The 26,939-nt window shown below is 37.4% G+C and overlaps 1 protein-coding gene across 26 annotated transcripts in view; it reads left to right on the plus strand.

The window, feature by feature from the left end:
- LOC131039677 (uncharacterized) overlaps positions 1–26,939 on the plus strand; it is a 163,715-nt gene that overhangs the window by 105,037 nt on the left and 31,739 nt on the right. The window lies entirely within an intron of this gene.

Consider the following 26,939-nt stretch of genomic DNA (forward strand, 5'->3'; position numbering starts at 1 on the left):
ACCCAAATATTCTTCTCTGAGCACCATTCTCATAGCACGTAGAATAACCCTGACTCGAGTTTTAAACACCTCCATTAGCCTATGCTTCGACATGTCCTCATAGAAAGTCATTTGGCTAGCCTTAAGGCAAATGTTGGAATCCATGATAGATGCTGCTCATTACATCGCGACGCTCCTAACTGTTCACCTTGTAAAGCCTGGGTGCCATGATTGCAAAGTAAGTTGATGCTCGTATTCATTACTTGAACCCCTCCAATGTAATGTTATCTGCCTCGACAAGCAGTATCGGGTGTGTGAAGTGATATGTTATCACTCAGTGTGACTACAAAACTCGTGCCATTCAATGAGTGAAGTGACCTCCACCTCCATTGATGTCATATCAACCGTGGTCTTTGTCACCTTATTGGCCACGTTGTTGCCCTCTTGGAAAACATGGGAAACAACATAGTTTTCGAATGATGCTAGGATTTCCTTGATCTGCTGTAGCCAACCATCCAACTTCCAGTTCGGAGTATTACCCAACCTTATAGCATTGATGACTATTTGCGAATCGCCCTCTAGGTGGATTTTTTGAAGGCACAATTTTTTTCTGGCCTTCACTCCTAGTAAGGCTGCTTGAAACTCTGCTGCATTATCGGTAGCTTTGCCTAACTTCTTCCCCAACAATCTCAAAATCTTGCCTTGATGGTCTCTGATAACGTATCTGGACTCAATAGACTCAGATTGCCCCTGATAGGATTGTCAAAGTTTATCTTGACCCACCCATCATTGGGGGGCATCCGTTTGATATCCTTCCTTATTAACCTACCTTACTCCATAAACGGGGTGGTTACTTAGTCCCTGTCAATGCTTCTTTAACTTATCAATCCCAATTAGTATATTTGCTTTTCTTAAAACTCTGATTTCTGGCAGTGTTATTTGTATTTTTTGTTATGCTTGTCTCAATCTTACTTAGAAGTCCTTCCTTAGGTGATTCCTTGTTCTTGAATAATCTCCTGTTGTGTTATTTCCAAATCTCCCATATGATGATGGATGTCGAGGAAATCCATATACTACTGAAAGCTGCCTTTAATGAGTCTAGGCCACATGATGAATAGATCCTGTAGGTTGTTGGGGAGAGGGGATTGCCAATTCAGTCTGTCCATTATGCTTTTCCAACAAAATCCATATACTACTGAAAGCTGCCTTTAATGAGTCTAGGCCACACGATGAATAGATCCTGTAGGTTGTTGGGGAGAGGGGATTGCCAATTCAGTCTGTCCATTATGCTTTTCCAACAAAATTCCACCATGTCACATTGTAGGAAGATATAATCAACTGTTTCTTCTTCCAATTTACATATAATGCATCTGTTTGATCTTGCAAATCCTAACTTCTTGAACCTGTCCCCAATTAGGATCTTGTTTTGAAGAGCAGCCTGTCCCCAATTAGGATCTTGTTTTGACGAGCAGCCTAGGAAAAAACTCTTACCTTAGGTAGGCTAATGTAACTCCACATGAGCTGCATCGACCAATTCTCCTTCCAAGTAGTGGCTTCTTGAATTCCCCGATTTTTTTGCCACACCACACCACCTCATCTTCTGAGATCCAAATGGTCCTATTTTCCAAGAGTAACTGTAGATATTCCTTTTGGTCAGCTGGAGCATCTACATCTCAAAGAGAATGCCATCTATAGTTGAAAATATCACCACTCCAATTGGGTTGCACATAATCTCCGACTTTAGAACCCCATTGCTCCATCAAGAGTTGCTTCAATGTCTCCAGGTTCTACAGGTTGTTAATGATTTTGTGACCGTTCCAGGAATCTGACCAGAAGGCTGCATTTTGTCCATTCTTGATGTTTCATGTCACATAACCGGTTGCAAATGATTGACCTACATGAATAGATGAAATTCCAAAATGCTGATCCTCTGGTGGGGTCTCTAATTGTAAGAATATGAGTGGCGCATGGTGAGTCCAAGTATTTGTTTTCCAGAACTCTCATCCAATTCTGTTGACTTTTGCAATACATGTGCCACTTAAATGTTTTCTAATATTTTAAAAACCATACATACATTAGGTATTTTTTCTCTTTTTATTTGTGTTTCTATTTCAAGATAAATTTTAATTTTTTTTTCTTTAAAACTTGAAAACTAATTTTTGTAGTTATTTTAAATTTTAGTATGAAATAATATTTAAACTATAAAATTTAAAATGTTGAATTTATAAAACATAAAATATTTAATTAGAAGATGCTTGAATTTTTTAAATATTTGAAAGTCCAAATACAATTTTTTGTATTTAAGTTATTAAAATTGCCATTGATTTTGAGTTTAACTTTAAAGTAGAATTATGTAGTAACACACTATGCAATGTTCACTGTAAACAATTATCTCAAAATTAATGAAAAATTCTGTATTTTAAAATTAACACTAAAAAACTAGTTATGATGTTACCCATTCTTAAATTTTGTTTTCTTGCATTTTCTAACCCTACCACATATTGTTTCATTCTATTTTATCTTATACATGTTTGCCTTAAAGTTTTTGTAAACCCTATTTGTTTTTCTTCTTTTTATTTATGTTTCTATTTCAAAACCCTATTTGTTTTTCTTCTTTTTATTTATGTTTCTATTTCAAAACCCTATTTGTTTTTCTTTGTTTTTTTTTTTTAAAAAGCATGCATATATAAATATTTTCTTTGTTTTTATTTATGTTTCTATTTCAAGATAAATTTTAATTTTAATTTTTTCTTTTATACTTTAACTCAAATATATATTTAAAAAATAAATCATTATTTTTATTTATTTTAAATTTTAATACAAAATATTATTTAAACTATAAAATTTAAAATTGTTATTTCATATTAAAATTTAAAATGTTAATTTTATTTTTGATTGGTAATTTATGATTTTATCAATATTTCAAAAAGTAAAGTTTTACATAGTACTTAAAACAATATATCTGTCCAGCAACTACCATGACTAAACCAGAGACCTCCCACTACATCCATTCACTTCCCATCCCCGAATGCCATAAACATTGTTCATAAAAGTAACTGCATAATACTATCCCTTGTGGCCGAGGCCATAAAACAAAATTGGTCTTCAACTGTAATTCATTAAACAAAAAGCTTATATCTACCCCCAGATATAAATTTTTATGTCAAATTTACAAACATATGAAAAGTGGGCAAAAGGCAAACATAGTTGTGCACCATCCCACACTTTCGTTGAAGACCCAGACCCCTGCTTCATGGCTTCCTTGGGCTGTTCTCCTAGTAATCGTTAGGCTCGAAGCGCAACCCTTGTCCACTTTGCTTCTCCTCTTGCAGCCTCCACCGTTCTATCTCCTTTTATTGGACAAAATCCTTGATCCCTTCCTGCCCAATTAAAGTTTCCTCCCTCCGCTCCATTCTGTCTATCCCATCCTTCCATAGAATGAAGGGCCTGAACTCTTCATTTTCCTCTCTGGTGTAGATACCTTGACTCAAACTCCTTCATGATCCCTTCCTAGGGACTGCCTTTGCCTACAAAGACTTCAACCCAAACAGGTATCCCTCCGGAACACATGCATGGAGCACCCATTCAGTCTCTTCCTTGGAACCCAATTCTAAACCCCAAGTGGCAACCATAGAAACTACATCCACATTGGTGTGGAATTTGATTTCTGACCGCATATACTCCTCCCCAAGAAGTAAATCCAAGATCTGAATGAAGATGGGTTGCTCAAACTTAAAAATTCCATTCAATCATTTCTTCAAAATCTTTCCCATAAAGGGAAGCTATTGTTTTGCCGATGATAGATAAAAATTCAGCTCCATTATCTCCTGCCTAAACTTGTTCACCACCACAACAAAGCCCTTCTTTCAGTCTTTACCACCTTGCTTTGAAATTGGAAAAATCCACACAGTACTCTTATAATTCTCACCACCAACCTCGACCACTCAAAATCATCATTCTTCCTTGATTGCCGATGTACCTTCCTCCCCGTACACCAGCTCACTTGCTCGAAAATCTTCCCATATCTCCTTACATTGCATAATATTAAATGATGCCCCTACCTTGGACAAGTTGTCCGTTTCATGATTTCCTTCTGGCAGGGTATGGGAAATTTGGTAACATTCAAAATCATTTAATTCTTCTAATATTAATTTTATAAATTTATCCAACCTCCATGAAAGCACTTCTTTAATAATTGCATTGACAATGATCATTGAATCCCCTTCAAGGTGCAGTTTAGAGACATTTAGTTTCTTTGCCATCTGTACTCCCCATAAAGCCACCTGAGCCTCTGCTTCATTGTTTGTACCTTCCAGAAGCCATCTCGCCCCAAGGGCAAGGGTATCCCCTTCCAATCCTGAGCAATGTAGCCCGCACCTGAATGGCCCGGATTGCCTTTCGACGCTCCATCAAAATTTATTTTTGTCCACTTTTGCTTTGGATTCTTCCATTCCAGTGTAGACCTATCTTCCCTATTCGGATCAACCCGAGAAGGCCCATTACCAGGCCTATAATGTTAATTTTATAGAACACAAAAATATTTAATTAGAAAATGTTTGAGTTTTTTAAATATTTGGAAGGCTGAATCCACATTTTTGTATTTAAAGTTTTTAAAATTGTCATTGATTTTGAGTTTATCTTTGAAGTAGAATTATGTAGTAACACACTGTGGTGTTCATTGTAAATAGTGATCTCAAAATTAACTAAAAAAATCTGTATTTCAAAATTAATATTGAAAAGCCAGGTATGATGTTACCCATTTTTAAATTTTGTTTTCTTGCATTTCCTAACCCTACCACATATTCTTTCATTCTATTTTATCTTATAAATGTTTGTCTTTTTTTTGAAACCCTATTTATTTGTGCCCCTATGTTAAAGTCAACAATGGCAAGTTAAATACAATGCAATGGTAGGAAAGGCCCACCATGGAAGCATGGCACATTGGGTGATGCAAAGGTCAAGGTGTGTATTAATTTTTGCTAGCTTCTTGTAACAAGAGGAATCAATAGTTTAAAGTACCACCTTGCTCGGACACTTGGAGATGATGTGATGGAGTGTGATAAGGTTCTTGATGAGTTTATGAGAGAAATGGATGCTCTAATTACCAATTTTGATATAAAATAAAGGAAGAGGACAAGGGAAATGATGGTAGAAGTGATGAATGCTGATTCATCTATAGTTTCCTTTATTGCTTGATGCATTTGTCATTCACATTTCTCTACTTGTGAGACTCTTGAGAGTTCTAATTATCTACCTTGTTCACCCTGTTTCTTTATTCCGCACAATGTTCTAATCTACTTGTGAGACTCTTGAGAGTTCTAATCATTTGCCTTCTTCACCTTGTTTCTTTATTCTTTGCAATGTTTTACGAGAACAACCTTTGCTTGAAGGTATTACTTGGAATAAAGAGGAATGCCATGAGGCTAGGATGACAATGGCAAAATTTAGGTACTATAATAATATTCCTTTCAATGTGGTCAACAACCCATATTAGCAAGGGTTGATAAATGCATTGAAAGTTGTTGATAAAGGGTTTAAGATTCCAACAACTAAGGGTTTGAGTGGGCCATTGTTAGAGGAAGATGTGAAAAAATACATGGCTTGGGGTTGATGATTTTAAGAAGGTTTGGTAGAGAAAGGGCTGCAACACCTTATTAGATGGATGGATAGATGGCCAAAATAAGATTCTCCTTAACCTTTTAGTGGCTTTGAGTGGCCCATTGGTGTTTTGAAGTATGTAAATGCTTAACATGAAGTAGAAAATGTTGAAACTTTGTGCAATTTTTTGAAGGGGGTACCATAGGAGGTTGAAGTTGAGAATATTGTCCAAATTGTCATGGGCAATGCAATGACATTTTTAACTACAAGGAGACATTTTTATGGATAAATGTCTCACTATTTTTCGGAGTCCTTGTGTTGTACATTGCTTGGATCTGATTATAAAGGACATTGGGAAGATTGGATGGGTCAGAATTGTGGTTGAAGATGCTAGATAAATTGCCAAATTAATTTACAATCATAGTTGGGCCCTTTTTTTGATTAGAGATCACATTTATGGAAATGAGTTTGTGTGATGTGACACTATTTGCCATCTACTTTCCCTATTATCAAAGCATTGTAGCTGCAGTTTCTTCTTTCAAGCAAATGTTTGTGAGCAATGCTAGGATGGAGTCCATATTCCAAAAAATTGCAGGGGAGGACACAAGAACTTTTTTTTTACAAGTTAATAAAAAATGTAGAGTTGCTCAGGATAAGTAAGGATGACAAACATAGATTTTATAGGAAATCGTCTATATGTTGTTGTTTTCAATCTTTTTTTGTTTATTTTTAAATAATTTAAGAAATTTATTATCAATTTTTTAGGTGATAAAACCTTTGATCAAGGTTTTATGTCTGGTGGATGGGGATGGCATGCCATTGCATTGCTTGTATAGGGCCATGGATAGGGCTAAAGAGTCCATTTTGCATTACAATAGTGGAGACAAAAGAAAATATGGGATCGTTTGGCATAGATGGATGAATTAACTCTACTAGTTGATACATGCCTTTGTTACTACCTAAACCTAAAATTTAACTATGTTAATACATTTAGGGTTGATTAGGAGATCATGGTAGTGTTGTGACGTTTTCACACATCGCCCCATTGCAAATGGGGACCCATGTTTTTGCTCGTTTTGCTCGTTTTCGCTTTGCTTTTTAGGGTTTTGGTTTAGTTTGTCAGTTGTCTGGATTAGGGTCAAGCCTTAGGGTTATTTTCATTTTGACGTTTTCAGGGCCAGAATCCAGTCAGTCTTGAGAGCTTTTTGAGCTTCCTTTTGTAGGATGCAATTTTGAATGGAATGTATTCGCCATAATGGTCTATTTTCAATTGGAATTTTGAGTGCAGAGTCTTAATTTGTCTAAGTGTTGATGATGAAAATGTGATTTTTATTCAATTGAGTAATTTTTGACCAAATTTTGAGTTTTTTGATATTTGATCCTGGGCATGAGGAATGATTTGTTTTTGCCTTGTGAAGTGATTAAACTTGTGAAATCATGATATTTTGGCCTGTAAGAGCAAAATCGCTCTTGTCCCTCAGTGAAGGACCGGAGCTCGTTTTCAAAAATCTTACTGTCTCTGCAGGATCAAGATGATTTTTCAAGTAGAAATGGTAAAGAAAGGCGTGATCTTTCCGTTGAATATAAATTGAAGAATTTCAGGAACACGGAAATGCCCCAGGAGTCAAAATCGCTCCTGTCCTTCAGTGAAGGACCGGAGCTCAAAATCAAATATTACTTTGTCCTTGCAGGATTTTAACAACTTGACGATTTGAAGAGGTCCAAGGAAGTGCATTTCATCAATTGAATATAATTTGAAGGCACAAACATGAAGAAAGTGGACCAAATTGCAAAAATCGCTCCTGTCCCTCAGTCAGGGACCAGGGCGAAATCCATTGTGGCTCCCGTCCCTCTCCCAGGGACCAGAGCGAAATTCCTTATAAGGCATGTTTTAGGCAAAGATCAAGCAAGTTTAGGGTTTGAGGCAAGCAAAGACGGTGTTACGGATTCGTTGAAGACAAAATTGAAGATTGCAAGACACCAAATGGGACCTATATTAGCCTGGGCGCTCCTGTCCCTCAGTCAGGGACCAGAGCGATTTTTACCTTAGACAAATTTCTTGCCAAGTTACAATGAATTCCAAGCCATGGATGAATGAAAAGATACATTACGAATCCGTTGAAGATAAATTTTGAAGTTGGCAAAATGTGATGGAGCCTACAAGTACAAATTCGCTCCTGTCCCTCAGCCAGGGACCAGGGCGATATCTTAGTTATGTGCCTTTCCTCCAAGTTTAAAACCACTCCAAGTCAAGGTGAAAGGTGGCAAGGACGTTTTGAAGCGTCTCAATGAAGAACGAAGTATCAAAGGTCGCCAATATTGAAAGAATTACATCAAGCGTCCAAGTTCGCTCCTGTCCCTCAGTCAGGGACCAGAGCGAAATTTTCATAAGGGCCTAGATTTTGAAGGTTTAACAAGTATCAAGTGTCCAAGGGGATCAAAGGGACCTCATTCTACATTATGAAAGTAATTACAAGTTGATGGAAGCAAGCATGAGCCCAGGACATTGAAGTTCGCTCCTGTCCCTCAGGCAGGGACCAGAGCGATATTCACCATAATTGCCAATTCATGCAAAAATCATGCCAAGCCAGGATTATACGAAGTTGCAAAGTATCAAAGGTGTCTTAAGAAAACGATATGTAAAGGTTTCAAACGTCAAAGGGTCATCAATTGAACCAAGGGACCTATATCGCTCCTATCCCTCAGTCAGGGACCAGGGCGATTTGCACAAGATCATTCATTTTTCTTCAAGATCATGACAAGGCAAGGATACACAAGATCAAGGACATCATTTAGGAAGCAATGAACAAAGAACAAAGGTTGGAAGATAGCAAATTTTGGCTAGAACTTCAGGATCGCTCCTGTCCCTCACCAAGGGACCAGGGCGATAATCCTCCAAACATCAAATATGCCTCGTAGAAGCCAAGTGAAGTAAAGTGGAATGAAGGGACAACGTCATTACTTGCCATATAATGCAGATTGGTGATTGAACAAGCAAGATTAAGGAGAAACACCAAGATCGCTCCTGTCCCTCACCAAGGGACCAGGGCGATATTAGCTAAATCATTCATTTTCCTTCGAAAATCATGTCAAAGCAAAGTTGCAAAAGGTTTAAAACGTCATTTGGAAGGCGACACAAAAGAAGTGAATGACAAAATGTTACCAATTTGAGCTAGATATGGAAGTTCGCTCCTGTCCCTCACCAAGGGACCAGGGCGATATCCACCTTAGAGGGCATTCATTCACCAAATCAAGTTAGTCAAGTTCGAAATTCCCAGCAAAAATGCCAAATTCAATGTGGAGATGGAGGTTTTAACGTCAAAAGCACAAGAATCAAGACCAAATTGAGATTTCGCTCCTGTCCCTCAGTCAGGGACCAGAGCGTTAGGTTTGCATCTTTCCACCTTTTTTAAAATTCTTGGCGTTAAATCATTTTTTTGAATTTATTTTAAATGCTAAAATCGACAAAATCAAAAAAAAATTCAATTAAAATAGCATTTAAAATTAGTGCATGGGCTTTTATTAATTAATTTTTGCCTTTTAAAAATCGAGTTTATTTAAAATTATAGGCATTAAATTAATTAATTATAAATAAAAATGGGGCGCTTGATTTAAAATTTGTTTCATTTTACAAGGGTCGGCCTTTAAGTTTATTTTAAATTTGCCTTATTCACCAAAGTCGGCCTAGGGTCAATATGAAGGTGAGCGCCTATAAAGGAGGAGTAGTTTATTTCATTTTCACATCATCATTTATCATCTTTTCATATGCGATTTGGAGTATACAAAGGAAATGCGAAATTATCATTCAAGAGGAGGTGCGAATTGTGTTCAAGGTGCGAGTCTTATCAATAGGAAGGCACAAGCATTATCAAAGGAGTTCGAGTTTCAAGTTAGGCGGACTTGCCAAAGACCACGTCAAAGACATCCCCAAGGGTGGCGAATTGATAAAGAGGACGTTCCTTATCCTTGAAGATCACGTTGAAGGCTTCTAACGTTAATTTTGCCTAGGCAAATTCCTCATTTTGCATTCTAGTGTTAGCTCTCAAGAGAGGTATGGCGATATGGATTTATTGTTTTGATTTTGAATGTTGATCGTCATAGCTTAAATTTTGAATTCCAGTAGCCCAATCGTTTTTTAGGAAATGATAATTCAAGGACTTATCATGAGGTTTCCTAAAATTAATTTAATCTATGCTATTCATTGCAAAATCATGTTACTAATTTTGAAATGTTGTGTAGGCATCAAATGGAGATCTCATCAAGGAAAATCAAGTCGGATCAAGGATGGTCTTCGCCGGGACGATCAAGCAAGGACAGGGGTGACCTCTTTCAATCCAGCGTTCCAAGGCGAGGTACATCATCATCCTGCACATCAAGGACACAAGGAGTTAGAACAAGGGCTCGTTGAAGAAGTAAATAGTTCCAGATGAATTAATTAAAGCAAGCTTCTCAATAACATCAAGTTGAATATCTACCAAGTTACAAGTGTCAAATGAGGTGGCGTCCTAGTCATCATTTCTCCAATCAGTGAGGTCCACCTCAGCATGTCCAGATTCAATGTACTTAACTCATGGAAGGTGGCACAAACTCCGATGTACCTACCTCGACTATCCATTGGTCGATTTTTCTAGAGGGGACATGTGTCCAAGCAATACAATTTTATCATTGGTCAAGCATTAAATGTTATGTAATGGTTGTAACAAACCCTAATTAGGGTTTTCATTGTAAAATCTTGGCCATTGATCTTGAATGGATCTAAGCCATCGAATTGTATTGAGGGCACTATATAAGCCCTAACATTTCATTTTGTAAGATTATTAGAGAGAGTTGTAAATAATAGAAAGCAGTTAGTAGATAGAGAGTAGTTAGAAGTTGATAGAATAGTAATTAGAGTAGAATAGGAGGACAAGGCAAGAAATTGTTGCCATTGATTGTAAACAAACTCCATTTTCATTGAAGTAATGGTGAAGTGTGTCGTTTCTTGCAATTTGCATGGTTTCTTGTTGAGTCTTCAATCCTAGATGGTAGATGATTAGATGAATGGAGGAAATGTGATTGATTGATGGTGGAATTCGTATATCCATACTACTAGCAGTTTGTTGATTGCAGACTTGCCTTGTGTAGTCAACTGGAATCATTCAGCTTAAGCTCAATTTCAATTTGTCGCTTCTTCATTGATATGCATCAACTTGATGGTGTCTATGCCTGCGGTGATGATTTGAACATCATAAAGCTTCCCTTAGAAGATCGCACAAGCCTTGTGGAGATGGTCCATTGATGTCAAAACAAGACCTAGTTAGAGTTTCATCAAAAATCAAATCATTGCTCCTACATTCTTAGTATTAGGATTAGATCTTCTCTTCGCCCTCATCCTTTTTCCATTTTTTTCAAATCTAAGCTAGTGAAAATCCTGTGTCCAGCAATATTCAAAGCTGATCGGAAGTTCAATCATTAAATGTAAGTCCCCTTGTGATTCCAGCAAATCACATCATACCACTGGAGCTTATCCACACGTAGAGACCCTACTAAAAAGAACATTGGAGTCATCCTAACTGATCCTTCTTGCAATATCTTCAGCAGTTAGCGACTTTATTCAAGAGAGGATAAGATGCCTTTGGGTATTTTATTCTGTGTATGATTGTGTACAAAATACACGTCAACAGGTAGGTTTTGTTTCATGCATAGATTGGATGATACCAAATGATGAGATTATAGATAAAATTCTTGATGAGTTGGAGGTTTACTTGGGTGCGGAGGGGAGGCTCGTTTTTTAGCTTAAGCCATTTCAAGGAGGGAAAACCTACAGTCAAGTTAAAAAATAATCCTTCAATTTTTAGCTTGATACTAGAAAGTAGAAATTCGAAACTTGAAAGTTTAAACAAGTTCTAACTTTTTTATATAATTCTTACATCTTTTAGAATGTTCTATTTATAAATATGTGGTGGGATAATTATGGTGTTGTCACATCGAGTCTTTAGAGGCTAGCTATCTGTGTTTTATCCTAGCCTTGTAATGGTTTTTGGGTGTGAATGCAATTGGAGCCTATTTGAGAGCATTCACACAAAGAAGAGAAATATGTTGACTAGGTAGTGCTTCAATGACCTTGTCTTCATTTAGCACAACGTTTGTCTTCAAACAAAAAAGGTGAAAATCGATCCATTTGTTGATTGGACTATTGAAGAACATAATGATATCATCTTTGTTGATGAAGATATTGCTCAAGTAGAAGGAGTAACAATTGAGCAGTCAAGATTTGCTTGCAAACTCAAAACTCTTCACAAATAAACAATGTGAAAGATGAGAAATATCATAAGCATGTGTTCATGACTCGTAAAATGTACAAATGAGCCTTGTTTATAAAGGTAAGAAAGAAGAGGTGAGAAGGTAGGAGTGAAACTCTGATTAGCTCTCCAAGTATGAATCAAGTGTAGGACTCTATGGACAAGTGAGTCTACAAGAGGTGAGACAAAAGTCTAGATAACCTCTAAGTGAGCTTAAGTGTAATTTGAATAGGACTCTACTAAGTAGGCTAAAAGCTAACTAGATTGATAATACTTCTTTTCACACTAACACAAGAACAATAGAGGTGGTTGCATTAGAGGAAAATGAAGACATTTTTGAGGAGTGCGCCATCTGAAGGACCAAGGCAAAACTAGGCAAAATAACTTTCTTTTTGAAATGACAATTGATGACACTAAAGATATGACAACATATGTTGCATTCACACTACAATGTGCACACATGAGATATCCCTTGCTAAATCTGATTGAAAATTTCTGATTTAAATGCTCAAGGAATATCGTCGAACACTTGTCATGAAACCTCTAATTTGCTGTCGTTTGTTTCAGACTGATTTTGCTTGCTTGAAATGGTTTCAAATGATGTTCGAATGCTTGTAAATTATCGCTACAATGTCCTAGCAAAGCACTAGATGCAAATGCAACTTCTTTTGGTCTCTTCAAATGCATGTAAAAGGAATTCTACATGTAAATGTGCACCTACAGCCAACTGTCATTTTCACAAACACTTGGCATGCAAACTACTATCACCTTGAATATGGACATATTATCAAATAATTGGCCTGCAACTAATTCCTCCTTTATCATATGCAATCGCCAAATACAATAGAACATGTAGTTGCCAAGTCTATAGGTTTACATCCATGAATCAACTACAATATTAGGTCTGATATTAAAAAGACATCTACAGCAGCAATTCCCTAATGAAGACATATGATCAATGCACTAAGGAATATGCATTAGAACCTGATATGAAGTGCATATATGAATTGCAGATGAATGGCAGACCTGATTAGCACGGTCCAACAATTATGAGATCCACTCAATGAAGAATCACACCTCCCATTGCAAATTCGCACCAGCCCTAAGTAGTACGGCTGGGCAAAAGAAGATTGTACAGCCAAAATGCAGCTGCCAATGACCACAATCTTGGTCGTCTTTATGCTATTATCTATTAAGAACCTTCCCTTCTTCTAAACCATTGAAATCTGATGAATTACTTTCAGATTTGAAGCACAATTAGAGCTCCTGTGTGAAGCCCTCCTATACACCAAATTCATAAGATATTTCACTCCCTCAAATGGTTGCACACTGAAGATTATCCGTTCTCCAATGGCTGCTTGCATGCTGAAAACCTTGGCTTTCGCTTGAAGAGAGAAATTCATGAAGACAAAATACAATAATAATGCCTTAGTTCGATTTCCCAAGCAATTTATATATTCTCCATGAAGGCGGTCGAATTTCTCCTAAAAAGCACAATTTTAACTCATTAAACATCTTTAATGTTGGCATGATAACTTAATTTCACCGCCTTGGCCTAGGCACCTCACTTAAATAATCAATTGGCCCCTTTTTAATGATGCATTGACCCCTTCTTTATGAAATATTAATAACTTTATTATATAACATTAAATGCCTTATTATAATTAATTACTAATAAAGTGCTCACTTTATTAATAATTAAATATCATGTAACGTCCCCTTCTCATTGATGACCTTCCAATGGTCCATTAGCCTATTCCTGAGACCCGTAGGCTAGGTGGAATGAAGAATGAGGGTCCAACATTGATGAAACGAGGACTTACTATTTTTCGTAAGTCAGGGAATGGCCATTCTGGTGTTATTGTTCTACTGAGGTCTCCGTGCTTTGCCTCTGGAAGCGAAGATCATGCTTTTCTGAGCATTAGTTCTTGACTTACTATTTTTAGTAAGTGGCAGTGTGGCACAATTCTATTTTTGGCAGTAGACAGGGTTCTGATTTTGCAACAGTTCTGTGGTCGTCCGGGCTCAGTTTCATCCTAGTTGTGATAATAATCAGTACGGGAGTCATTTGCGACATAATTAAATATTAATTCCTTATCCTAAGGTTAATATTTAATTAATATGATTATTGGCTACTGGTTTATTAAATTTGGGATTAATGCCTATTTTATCCTAAGTTTTTTGGCGAAATTCATGTGTGCTATGGGATGTCGAAATATTTTATAGGAATATTATTTCACATTGCATCTCCATTATTTGCCAAGTGATTAACATGGGTCCTCTCCCTTTTGGCGTGAGTTTTGACTTATGAAAAGTGGCGCTACACTTGGGTCCACATGTAGTGGAATGAAATGCAAATGCAAGGCGTTGAATTTGGAGGAATTGCATTTGGGTTTGAGGAGTGAAGTTATAAATATGAGACTTGGGCTCCCATTTGCACTATCTATGAAAATGGCATCGTTATGTTGCCGGTTTGGCGACTGAAAATCTGAGCTTCGAAGTATGGCTTCCTAGCTAAGTCTCGGTTTCGTACTTGCAAGATAGTACCTAGCTGTGTCCTTGTATTCCCAGTGCTGTTGGTGAATGAGTTGCAGATTGTGGAGTGTTCTATGTGGGATTTGAGTGTTTTCTGGTTGCTGGTCGCGGGACTGCTGAAAGTATATTTTGCTCACACCTCTTAAGCAGGCGACTCCATCATTCTGGGTATCGGCTCATCCTTCCTTCCTAGCCATGGCGATACATTGTGTAATTTTTTAACAAGTTTAATTGAGCAATGATTTTTCTAGACAAAATCGAACTTTCTAGGTCTAGCATTGGATTTGTGCTTGCATTGGGATGCGTGCCAAATAGTTGTTGGGGTTGTAGCTTTGATTGGTTGCTGTTGTGAGTGAATTATGGTGGGTTTGGGACTGGTTTGAGTCAAATGGGATGAAAATGAGGGAGTTATGAGCATTTGGGTGTTTCCATGGGCTACTGTTTTGTACTTTCAGCTTGCAGATTGATTGTAACAGAAAATTATATTCTTGCTATAGAAATCTGCATTACTCTCCTTCTTTCATCTCTAATTTTGTAAGGTTGTTTCAGTAGTACTGATCAATCATTCTTGCTGTCCTTATTTTGTAATTCCCACTGCATAAGTGGAAGAGGCTGACTTAGCCACCTTCTTACTTTGAAATTCAGTTTATGTACTCAGTCCTCCCACTGAATAAGTGGTCGAGTGATAAGTTTAATGCAATTGTCCTCCCGCTGAAATATGCGGTAGAGTGATAGTTTAATGTAATGTCCTCCCGCTGAAATATGCGGTAGAGTGATTGAATTTCATTTTCTTGTCATTTTCCCTTGGCCGGTTTACCGCCAAGAGTTTGGTTTCTATCCTGCTGGATAAGCAGAAGGGGCTGGCTTGCCGCCCAGGCATTGTAATTTCAGTTTGATTATTGTTGCTAACGATCCTCGGAACACCGTATGCTTTCACGCTCCCAGACTGGGCTCTCGGTGAACAAAAGGTGGAAGGGTTCCCTTTCAGCAGTTTGGATTATTTCTCTATCTTTAATGGGTTGTGGTGATTGCTTGTATCGCTTATTGTTAAAAAACCAAAAAAAATAAATTTACCGGGATATTACATATCATAACTCCCCAAATAATCATTATTTCTCAATTTTATCTACACCTGGAAGTTAACCATTTTATCCTCTGTACGTGCAACTGCCTTACTAAAAATAGAAAGGGTCCCTCTCTATGTAACTTTGACTTACTACAAATAGTAAGTAATGCATATGGAGTCCTAGAGACCTCAAATGAAAGCCAAAACTGCTAACCATTGAACACTGGAGATGATACAAGCCTCTAAAGACCCTCTAACCATCGTCATTAGCCTATGAGGGTCAGAATAATAGGCTAATCATCCAAAATCCATGTCTATTGAAATGGGGACATTACAACACAAGTGTTGCAAGAGCACTACGACACTGAAGAATGACTACACAATGTTAATGCATGGTAGCTTCGGTAAGATAAATGATTGAATGAGAGATAAATGAAGTCTCTCATTCAATCATTTATCCTATCGATAAACTATCAGGAAAACTTCAAGCTATTTCATTTGATGATCATTCCTCATTTGTATATATCCAATCTACAATATCGATAATCATATCATAGCATGGTATATTGGTTTGCATTATAACTGTGTTCACTGATGATTATCGGGTTAACCATGTATCCCGATTTATATCGGATATCTTCTCAGCAACAAACAAATAATGATTATCGAATTGTTATCAGGTGGCAAAGTATGCACCGCTTAATATATAACTATTAGTTAGTGATTGGTGTCGGTTAACTTAGACATCGATTGACAATGGCTAATATGCCACACAAACACTGATTGACATCGGTTAAACATACCACGTGAATACCGGTTGGCATGGAATGCTAAGTTACGTAGACCCTGATTAGTATCGGGCTGGTGATTAATATAAACACTGATTGATAGTTATATATCAAAGGGTGCGATCAAGTAGTGTCATGACCGGTCAAGGCACTGCTTGATCCTCCCCTCTTGCATATATATATCAATTGATATTTGTGAAGAGGATATTGAAATCGATAAATACTCCTCTCACCTACCATACAAAAGAAGATAGTCAGAGTTATAATATAAATAGATAATACATAGATAGAGAGAATACAAATTAGAATACATCTTGCATATTGAATTGAAAATTGAACATCATTTACATGGTATCAGAGCTATAGTTAAATCGAACCTGTGGCTGTTCAATTTTATGGAAAATTCAAATCAACCATATATTCAACATCACAATTCTTTCAATGGCTAGTGCTATCAGATTTGAAGACAGAGTCGGAGGTGATGACTTCTCAGCATGGAAGTTCAGAATTCAAATGATTCTAAAAGAAAATAAAGTCGAATCATTTGTAAAGACTGAAACTGTAGAACCTGAGACTCAACCTGACAAAACAACTTGGAGAGGGAAATGAAAAGGCTATTAAAATCATAGTTGATGGGGTAAGAAACAATATTATGCCTATCATAAGGAAACATGAAACAACCTTCAACATGTTCAAAGCACTTGAAGATGCTTTTGAGATATCTAATGCCAGTAGAACCTTGGCTTTAAAAAGAGAAATAAATCACATAGCCATGATAAAAGGAGAATCAGTCAATGCCTACTTCATGCGAATATTTGCCCTAAGGGATGGACTAGTAATCCTTGGATATGAGATCCAAAGCAAAGAATTAACACTCATTGCTCTAGATGGGTTGCCTAGCATATGGGAAACATTCGTCCAAGGCATCAGTGCAACGGATGAATTCCCAAAATTCGATAGGCTAAAGGCTTACTGTCTCCAAGAGGAATCAAGGCAAAATAAGAAAGGGATCAAGCAAAAGAATATAGATGAAGATCTCCAAGTTCTAAATTTGAACTCAAAGAAGAAAAGCAACCAGAAACAATTCAGGAAGAGAAAAAGTCGTCACGGCAGAAACACCCTCAAGAAGGACCTTTCTCAGATTCAATGCTTCAGGTGTGACAAATTTGGGCACTATGTTGCCAAATGTCCAGAAAGAGCTAAGCAAGCCACATTTGCCAAAACAGGAAAATCTAAAAGGGAAGAGGACCCCGAGAAGTATGTACTCTGATTCAGCACTCACAAACCAAGCATCAAACAAAGTTAACTCCTGGGTGATCGACAGTGGCTCATCCAGACACATTACAGGATTCAGAGAAGTACTAGACTCCATGAAAGAGGAGAATGATGAGGAAGTAACTATCGGAGATGACTCTACACATCCAGTCAAAGGAGTTGGAACTTGCACCATCAAACTAAAGTCAGGTGTATCATTACAAGTTAAAGGAGTACTATATGTTCCAGGCATCAAGAGAAATCTAGTCTCAATATCAGCACTGGAGGACAATGGATACAGAGTAACCTTCATGGACAATAGAGTATTGGCTTGGCCAAAGAACTCATCCATCAAGAAAGCTAAAATGATTGGTCAAAGACAAGGCTACTTGTATGAGCTATGCACAGAGCCCAACTTAGCCTTAATTCATGAAACTACAGATGCTAATGAAGTCTGGCATAGAAGACTAGGCCACCTAAATTTTAGAGCTTTATCATCAATGGGAGACCTTGTCACAGGTCTACCTAAGTTAAAGCAATATCATTCAAGGGCATGCAAAGGATGTGCCCTAGGTAAAAATACTAAGGGTGCTTTTCAGAATAGTACTAGGAAAACAAGTAAAATTTTAGAGTTAGTTCATTCTGATGTATGTGGACCTATGTCCGTACCTTCATTGGGAAGATTTTTGTATTATGTAATATTTGTTGATGATTACTCTAGGAAAACTTGGATCTACTTTCTGAAATGTAAAGAATCAGAAGAGATCCTTAATAGGTTTAAAGAATTCAAATCACTAACAAAGAACTACTCGGGAAATAAAATTAAAACCCTAAGAACTGATAATGGGGGGAATACACATTAGAATTATTTAAAGAGTTTTGTAAAAATTCAGGGATTAAGAGGGAGTTAACAATACCTTATAACCCTCAACAAAATGGGATAGCTGAGAGGAAAGATAGGACAATCGTTGAAGTTGCCAAAGTTATGATTCTTGATCAAAATCTAAATGTCAATCTCTGGGCAGAAGCAATTAGCACTGCTGTATATATTTAAAACAGATGTGCTCACTCTCATCTTGAAGATAAGACCCCTGAGGAAGTCTTTATTAAATCAAAACCTGATATTAGCCACTTTAGGATATTTGGATGCCTTGTCTATATTCATGTACCTAGGGAGAAAAGATTAAAATTAGAGCCTTCTGGAAAAAGGGGAATCCTTGTAGGATATAGTGAAACCTCCAAGGCGTACAGGATCTATATACCTGGTCAAAAGAATATTGAACTAAGTAGGGATGTGATCTTTGAAGAAGACAGCCTTCAAAATCGCCCAAAGCTCTCTAGACCCTGAAGTCTATATCCCCACCCCTAACATAGATAGAGATCCTACTCCTGAGCTTCAGAGGGAGAATCTTGAGGAAACTATAAGTGAAACTCAAAGTCCACCTAGAGAAAACCTCAAGAAAAGACCACTATGGGCCACCAAGACTGTAGCAGAAGCTCAGAAGTTTGTTGCTCCTTCAGGGACCTTCAGGTAAAGCAAAAGGCCTAATAAATTCACTAGCTATGTTGCCCTTATGAATGATCTCTCTAAAGCCGAACCAAACAATGTATCAGAGGCACGTGAACATCAAGTATGGAAGGATGCCATGTCTGAAGAGTATCGGTCCATTATGAAAAATGATGTTTGGGAGATTGTTCCTAGGCCAACTAAGAAATCAGTTGTTTCATCTAAATGGCTTTTTAAGATCAAACATGCTGCAGACGGTAGTATTGAAAAACACAAGGCTAGATTTGTAGCTAGAGGTTTTTCATAAAGGGAAGGAATAGATTATGAAGAAACTTTTGCACCTGTTGCTAGATATACATCAGTAAGAGCTGTATTAGCCATTGCAACAACAAAGGGGTGGAAGGTACACTAGATGGATGTTAAGACAACATTTCTAAATGGTGAGATCTCAGATGAAGTCTACCTAGAGCAACATGAAGGGTTTGAAATTCATGATGCAGAGTCTCATGTGTGTAGACTCAAGAAAGCTCTCTATGGGCTTAAACCGGCTCCCAGGGCCTGGTATGAAAGAATTGACACCTATCTCTTAGGACTAGGCTTCTCTAAGAATGATGCGGATCCTAATCTCTACTACAAAAGAAATAAAGGTGATATGCTAATGTTGATTTTATATGTTGATGACTTATTAATCACAGGAAATGATCATCTTATAGATCAATGCAAGAAAGATCTATCTAAAGGATTTGATATGAAGGACTTGGGACTCCTTCATTACCTCCTAGGATTGGAAGTATGGCAGAATTCTGATAACATTATACTAAACCAAGGAAAGTATACCTTGGATATTTTGAAGAGATTCAGAATGCTTAACTGTAGGCCCATGACCTCTCTTATGGAAACCAATTTACACAAACTTAGAGAAGCAACAACAGAGTTACAACCCATTGACTCTACTCAATACAGACAGATGATTGGGTCCCTGATGTACCTGGTGAATACAAGGCCAAATATCTGTTATGCAGTTAATGCCTTAAGTCAGTTTATGTGTGAACCTAAGGAGATACACCTGGTTGCAGTAAAACACATCATGAGATACCTACAAGGTACCCTAAACCTTGGTCTCTAATATGAGAAAGTTGATATAGGCCTACATGGATTTACAGATTCAGATTGGGCTGGAGGTGTAATTGACAGAAAAAGCACTTCAGGGTGTTGCTTCAGTCTAGGTTCAGCCATAATATCTTGGATCAGCAGGAAGCAGTCCTCTGTAGCTCAAAGCTCCACCGAGGTAGAATACATTGCAGCTTCTATGGCTGCCCGAGAAGCAGTATGGCTTAGGAAGTTGCTTGTGGGGTTGTTTGGAGAACCTATGAAACCCACTGTTATACATTGTGACAATCAGAGCTGCATAAAACTTTCAGTAAATCCAGTGTTCCATGACAAATCCAAGCATATTGAGATTCCATACCACTATGTGCGAGATATGGTAGACAAAAATGTGATTCAATTAGAATATGTTTGTACAGGAGATCAAACGGTAGATATTTTTACCAAACCTCTTTCTAGAGTGAAGGTTGATCACTTCAGAAAAGGTTTAGGTATGATAGAAAGGTAATTTGCTTTGTAATCTGTATTTACATATCAATAAGATGTTTAATGTGTAAACTTCTTTGTCATGATAGGACATTTTGGATTTTATCCCCTGGGTTCATATATAAGAGGTGACGATCTCTCAAGATAATGAACACTTGTATGTAGACATTATAAGGTGACGATCTTATAATGTCCAAACCAGTTATCATGTTGGATCTCTAGTGTGTCATGGATGTGCTACGATTGTGTTGTGGTAAAACATTTGTATAAGATGTTAGTGCACCTACCACAATTTGGATAAAGATGAGAATTGAATATTTTCTCATATGATTATCTTTAAGTATTGCGTGTTTAGGCAATACTGATATCACATGCTTAGGTGATATCTTGTCATCACAAGATTGACGTGATGGACATTTTGTATCACGTGTTTAGGTGATACTTCATATCATGTGATTAGGTGATATGATTTCTTAGGAAGTTAGATTGTGTAAAGAATACTAACCATCATTTGAATTCTGATGCTTGATATACTGTTCTCATTCATCTTACCTAGCTAAGAGGGAGTGTTAATGCATGGTAGCTTCGGTAAGATAAATGATTGAATGAGAGATAAATGAAGTCTCTCATTCAATCATTTATTCTATCGATAAACTATCAGGAAAACTTCAAGCTATTTCATTTGATGATCATTCCTCATTTGTATATATCCAATCTACAATATCGATAATCATATCATAGCATGGTATATCGGTTTGCATTATAACTGTGATCACCGATGATTATCGGGTTAACCATGTATCCCGATTTATATCGGATATCTTCTCAGCAGCAAACAAATAATGATTATCGAATTGTTATCGGGTGGCAAAGTATGCACCGCTTAATATATAACTATTAGTTAGTGACTGGTGTCGGTTAACTTAGACATCGATTGACATCGGTTAATATGCCACACAAATACCGATTGACATCGGTTAAACATACCACGCGAATACCAGTTGGCATGGAATGCTAGGTTACGTAGACCCCGATTAGTATCGGGCTGGTGATTAATATAAACACTGATTGATAGTTATATATCAAAGGGTGCGATCAAGTAGTGTCTTGATCGGTCATGTTCATAAGACATGACCGGTCAAGGCATTGCTTGATCCTCCCCTCTTCCATATATATATCAATCGATATTTGTGAAGAGGATATTGAAATCGATAAATACTCCTCTCACCTGCCATACAAAAGAAGATAGTCAGAGTTATAATATAAATAGATAATACATAGATAGAGAGAATACAAATTAGGATACATCTTGCATATTGAATTGAAAATTGAACATCATTTACACACAAGACCTCACCATTGCACAAGCAAGGTGGCACCAACAAAAGACTCACAATTGTGGGACAACTCACGTGACGGAATGACGAGAGAGAGAGAGAGAGAAGGGACGTATTGGTGTGTTTTTTATGCATGCACAATTCAAAATAAAATTCCCAGAGATATCCTATTCTCTCTTGATCAAAATCGTCTATGTGCTAAACAGATGGGCTGTGTGATCACAAAGACGACTTCGAGTTTCCAGATTCATGCGAATAGTCTCAGTTGGTTTGTTGTTATATGCTGGTAATCTCAAGGGGGACTTACATAATTGTTCAAGGAGTGAATCAATCTAAGGATTCTGCGGATTCCTGACACTTATAACTTTCTCTTTTTTGGAATAATTTTTCAATAAGTTCTACTAAGACTTAGAAAAAAGGCAAAAGGATGAGGGTTTAGAAAGATAGTTCTAATCCTAATCTAATCCTATGAACTCCGAAGATGGAAATTGCAAAGTGGAATGCAAACCAATTCTTGCTTCGCCAAATTCAACAACTACACAAGAATGGTGCAATCTTCTACAAAATCTCAAAAGATTTTCATATTACTCATATTCACCAACATTTTGAACAATGAATAAAGCAATAGAAGGTAAATTTCTTTTACAGGTTTAGGCTAACTTTGCACGATAACTGAAAATCATCCAATTATCAAAAATATGAACACTCTATTCCATATTGAGCAATCTCTAATAGATCCTTCATTCAATCTGACAACTTTAAAATGAAATCTATTCTATTGAGAGCCAAGAAACCATTCTAATTTACAAATGTAGACAAGATTCATCAACAATTGAACAATGAATTATGTCTGAGCACTTAAGAAGTATCACTACAACAATTTCTCATAAATCTCTCTCTTTACAAATGAGAGGAGGGTTTATATAGGCACCCCATTACAAAGCAATGGCCTAGATTGATCCAAGATCAATGGCCAAGATTAACCAGTGTTCCATGGGGACGCGTTTCCCCCCCTTCATGCCCACGTCTCTGAAACGAGGACGTCTTTGGGACGGGGAGATGGGGACGTGGCATCTCTTGCCGTCTTGCCACCGCTACCGATGCGCCGTTGGAGACGCGAAGACGTCTTAGCATCTCCAAGACTCCTATTCTAGGACGTCACGGAAAACCTTAACCATTAGCCGTTTTATCAAGACTTATGTCGGTTACAAAAATAGGGTAAGTATATGTCAACTAGTAGAAAAAATAATTCCCGACGCCTTTATAAAATAATAAAAGTCGTCTGCCCTTGGACACCGCAAGGGGCGTTGCCCCCAAATCCCTGTCAAATAATTTGGGGGGAAAGTGCGCTAAAAAGGTGGGAAAATTTAACCTTCGAGTTTGATTAGGCTCCATATAACAACAATGTCTTCATAGGAGGGATGCAAGCTCCTAGTTATTGTTTTGATATTTGTTTGGAACATTTGATGTCATGGATTTCATATTCCATGAGTTTTGTCACCTTCGCCGAGTCTGAGTCTTGATTGAAGGACTGAAAAGAGATAGATTGAGTGATTTTGCTATCTAACTAATCTGCCAAAGTTTCATTTTGACATGTAATTCTTATACATCTTTTCATAAGTAGTTTTTCAAGTACTATATGTATAGCAACACCGGCCCCCACCCCTCCACCACCACCCCGCCGCAGTGCCCCTACTGTCCCCAAACTTAGGCTCCTTGTTTCCCTGTCCCCGAAACCCGTGCCCATGTCCCCCTGTCTCCTCGTCTCGAACCTCCGTGGAACAATGAGATTAACAGATAAAATCCTAATTAGGGTTAATTGCAAGAAAACTCCTTTTGGCCAATAAAAAAATTACAATGTTTTGGATAACCAATGGGAAAATATCTTCCACTTGTTGAGTTTGGTTCATTGCACCTGGACATGTTTGACTTGGAACCCTTGGATTGGTTGATTGATGACTGGGATGCCACCTCAGCTTGTCTTGCGGATTTGATTCCTCATCATGAAGAAGTGCTAATACGTTACTCTTGGATTTCCAAAGCAAATTCAAGATGATTAGAACTTTTTCTTCATTCTCATTGTGTCTTGAACTTATCACTCCTTGGTGTGGAACCCTTGGACTGATTGATTGATGACTGAGATGCCACCTCAGCTTGCCTTGTGGGTTTGATTCCTCATCATGAAGAAAGTGTTGATACGTTACTCTTGGATTTCCGAAGGAAATTCAAGATGATTAGAAGATTTTCTTCTTTCTCATTGTGTCTTGAACTTATTGCTCCTTGGTGTGGAATCTTTTGTGTTTACTATCATTTTCAAGTTTTCTTTATGAACAAATCCTCATCTTCACTTTGATCTTGTGCTTCTTGAACAATCCTTCATATTGACAAGTTCTTTCTTTTGATTTTGTATTTTCCAAAAGAATCCAAGGTCGATGTAGAGTCTTTCATCCTTGTATGACTTCATCTTCTTGAATGTCTTGATGAAGTGTAAGTCCTTCTTTGTTCCATTCATCTTTGGATTCCATCTTGAAGCGAGAAATAGGCTTGATGTTCACTAAGGAATTTCAAAGGACAACTTCTGATTTTCTCATAAATTCTTAAAATCAGACCCAAAATCAGACTAAGTAGAGTCTGAAAAATGAAAATCAGAGTTTGGAAAACTTGGAAATTTATGGAATTAATGTCTGATTATGGACTTTAGAAATGAAAATCAGACTTCAAGAACTTTCTAGAAATTGAAATCAGACTTGGAAAAACTCTTGGAAATCATGAAATTAAGTCTGATTTGAACTTAAGGAATGAAAATCAGACTTGGAAAATTCTGGGAATTGTGAAACAAAGTCTGATTTTTGAGAATTTCTGCCTCCAAGATTGAAAAGCATAAAAAGCAACCCTGTTCTCTTGATGAAACTCAAAAAATTTGTGAAGGAAAATCTGTGCAGGGGTCTGATAATCAGAATTTCTGACAGAGAAAATAATTTCAAAGTTTTGAAATCTTGGAAATCTGCCTTGAAAGAATTGAGGGAATTTCTCAAAGAATTGCTCCTCATTTGTCTTCAAATGCTTGAATTCTATTTAGAAATCACCTTGAACCTGCAATGTTACTTTAAAAATCTAGTTCACAACTTGAAAAAGAACTCTTGGAAGAGTTCGAATTCCTAAGTGCGAGAAGAGAGTTGTGAATAATGAATTGCTATGGCTGGTGTTTATAGGAAATTCAAACCTTGCATTGCCTTGTTTTTTTGTTTTAAAGAGTTTTAATTGGAATTAATCAAGTCACAATCTGCTCTTCAAGTCGAACCTTCCCTTTGTTTTTCTCATGTTTTAAGACTTATTGGCAATTCTTTTTTTCACTTAGAAGCTTCTCTTCTTCATGAGCGAACTTGGCTTTAATTGTTTTCCAATTCTTTTTGCTTTATTCCCTTTTCAATTTAGCCAACTTCAAACTCTTTCCTTTCATGAGTTAGGCAAATTTGTCTTTGTGCTCAGCTTTTTGTTTTAACCTTTTACATCCAATACTTGGGCGAATTCTTGCTCTTTGCTTTGACTTTTCCCTTTCCTTGTTTTAATTCATTTTGTCATCAACAATTTCTTTTGGAATTTGGGCGATTTGTGCTTTAATTCCTTTTTTGCTTTATTTGATCCAACACTTAGGCAAATTGTGCTTTTATGCCTAGAGTTTTCTCTTTCCTTGGTGGGCGAATTGTTTTGTTGTTTTCTTCCTTGCTTTATTCCTTTTCCACCTTGCCAAAAGATTTTCCTCCTAGGGCGGACTTTGCCTTGAGTTGGGAATGTTTTCCGATGCCCATGGGCGGACTTTGATGCTAGCCAAGGAAGTTTTTCATGTGCGTGGGCGGACTTGGGGTGTGTCCAAGGAAGTTTTTACCATCTTGAGGGCGGACTTGGGGTGTGTCCAAGGAAGTTTTTACCACCTTGAGGGCGGACTTTGCAAGCACTTTAGGGAATTTTTCATGTTTGCCACACTTAACAAACATTTCGGATCTTTTCCTCTACACTTAATCACTTCCATACCCACCCCTATGGCGGACTTTACACAAGCACAAGGAAGAATTTGTCATGCCTACCAAGGCAGACTTCACATTTAGATTGAAAATTCTATAATTTCAAGGGCGGACTTTGCCTTGAGTTGGGAATGTTTTCTGATGTCCATGGGCGGACTTTGATGCTAGCCAAGGAAGTTTTTCATGTGCTTGGGTGGACTTGGGGTGTGTCCAAGGAAGTTTTTACCACCTTGAGGGCCGACTTTGCAAGCACTTTAGGGAATTTTTCATGTTTGCCACACTTCACAAATATTTCTGATCTTTTCCTCAACACTTTATCACTTTCATGCCTACCCATAGGGCGGACTTTACACAAGCACAAGGAAGAATTTGTCATGCCTACCAAGGCAGACTTCACATTAAGATTGAAAATTCTATTATCTCAAGGGTGGAGTTCATGTGTTGATGAGGAAATCTGCCATACTTAGCCAAGATTTCAAACTTTTCCACTCTCCAAGTGCCAACAACTGAACACTTTTTTACTCCTATTCCCTAGGCGGACTTGGCTAGTGGTTGAGAAATTTCACCAAGGGGGGGCAGACTTTGCACAGTGCCACATAACTTTTCCCCATGGCATGGGCAGACTTTGCATGTGCACACGTATGATTGCCAACCTAGAGCGGGCAGACTTTGCATATGCACACGTATAATTTAGCATAGAGAGGGCGGACTTTGCATATACACACATATAATTTAACATAGAGAGGGCGGACTTTGCATATGCATAATGTATAAATTCACCTACCATGGGTGGACTTTGCACAATGCTATGCAACATTTCACCTGCCTTGGTCTTCAATTGAAAATTTTCTTCTTTCTAGGCAACCTCCATGATTTAAACAAAGAAGTTCTTGATTTTAATTCTAGACTTAACCATCTCCTCATGATTTTCAACTAGCTTTTTAGGAATACATCTTCTGGATTTGAAAGCCACTTCTAT

Source organism: Cryptomeria japonica, chromosome 4, assembly GCF_030272615.1.
Source record: "Cryptomeria japonica chromosome 4, Sugi_1.0, whole genome shotgun sequence".
NCBI lineage: Eukaryota > Viridiplantae > Streptophyta > Pinopsida > Cupressales > Cupressaceae > Cryptomeria > Cryptomeria japonica.